Raw genomic sequence first — 1,872 nt, forward strand, 5'->3', positions numbered from 1 at the left:
GGGGGGGGGGCGCCACCTCCCCTTGGCCTGCCTCCTCTATTTCCCATATGGCCCAATAAGGCCCATTACTTCTCCCGGTGAATTCCTGTAACTCCCCGTTACTCCGAAAAATACCCGAATCACTCAGAACCTTTCTGATGTCCGAATATAGCCTTCCAATATATCGATCTTTACGTATCGACCATTTAGAGACTCCTCGTCACGTCCGTGATCTCATTCGGGACTCCAAACAAACTTCGGTCATCAAAACACTTAACTCATAATACAAATCATCATCGAACGTTAAGCGTGCGGACCCTACAGGTTCGAGAACTATGTAGACATGATCGAGACACATCTCCGATTAATAACCAATAGCGTAACCTGGATGATCATATTGGCTCCTACATATTCTACGAAGATCTTTATCGGTCAAACCGCATAACAACATACGTTGTTCCCTTTGTCATCGGTATGTTACTTGCCCGAGATTCGATCGTCGGTATCATCACACCTAGTTGAATCTCATTACTGGAAAGTCTCCTTACTTGTTCTGTAATACTTCATCCCGCAACTAACTCATTAGTCACAATGCTTGCAAGGCTTATAGTGATGAGTATTACCGAGAGGGCCCAGAGACACCTCTCCGAAACACGGAGTGACAAATTCTAATCTCGATCTATGCCAACCCAACAGACACCTTCGGAGACACCTGTAGAGCACCTTTATAATCATCCATTTACGTTGTGACATTTGGTAGCACACAAAGTGTTCCTCCGGTATTCGGGAGTTGCATAATCTCATTGTCTAAGGAACATGTATAAGTCATGAAGAGAGCAGTAGCAATGAAACTGTAACGATCATAATGCTAAGCTAACGGATGGGTAGTGGCCATCACATCATCTCCTAATGATGTGATCCCGTTCATCAAATGACAACACATGTCTATAGTTAGGAAACATAACCATCTTTGATTAATGAGCTAGTCAAGTAGAGGCATACTGGGGACACTATGTTTTGTCTATGTATTCACACATGTACTAAATTTCTGGTTAATACAATTCTAACATGAATGGTAAACATTTATCATGAAATAAGGAAATAAATAATAACTTTATTATTGCCTCTAGGGCATATATCCTTCAGTCTCCCACTTGCACTAGAGTTAGTAATCTAGTTCACATCGCCATGTGATTTAACATCAATAGTTCACATGTGTATGTGATTAACACCTATAGTTCACATCGCCATGTGACCAACATCCAAAGGGTTAACTAGAGTTAATAATCTAGTTCACATCGCTTTGTGATTAACACCCAAAGAGTACTAAGGTGTGATCATGTTTTGCTCATGAGAGAAGTTTAGTCAACGGGTCTGCTAAATTCAGAGCCGTATGTATTTGCAAATTTTCGATGTCTACAATGCTCTGCATGGAGCTACTCTAGCCAATTGCTCCCACTTTCAATATGTATCCAGATTGAGACTTTAGAGTCATCTGGATCGGTGTAAAAGCTTGCATTGACGTAACTCTTTACGATGAACTCTTTATCACCCCCATAACTGAGAAACATTTCCTTAGTCCTCTTAGATAACTAAGGATAACTTTGACCGCTATACAGTGATCCACTCCTGGATCACTATCGTACCCCCTTGCCAAATTCATAGCAAGGCACACAACTGGTCTAGTACATAGCATGGCATACTTTATAGAACCTATGACTGAGGCATAGGGAATGACTTTCATTCTCTTTCTATTTTCTACCGTGGTCGGGCTTTGAGTCTTACTCAACTTTACACCTTGTAATACAGGCAAAAACTCCTTCTTTGACTGATACATTATGAACTATTTCAAAAACTTGTCAAGGTATATACTCATTGAAAAAACTTATCAAG

Source organism: Triticum aestivum, chromosome 4B, assembly GCF_018294505.1.
Source record: "Triticum aestivum cultivar Chinese Spring chromosome 4B, IWGSC CS RefSeq v2.1, whole genome shotgun sequence".
In the NCBI taxonomy this organism is placed as follows: domain Eukaryota; kingdom Viridiplantae; phylum Streptophyta; class Magnoliopsida; order Poales; family Poaceae; genus Triticum; species Triticum aestivum.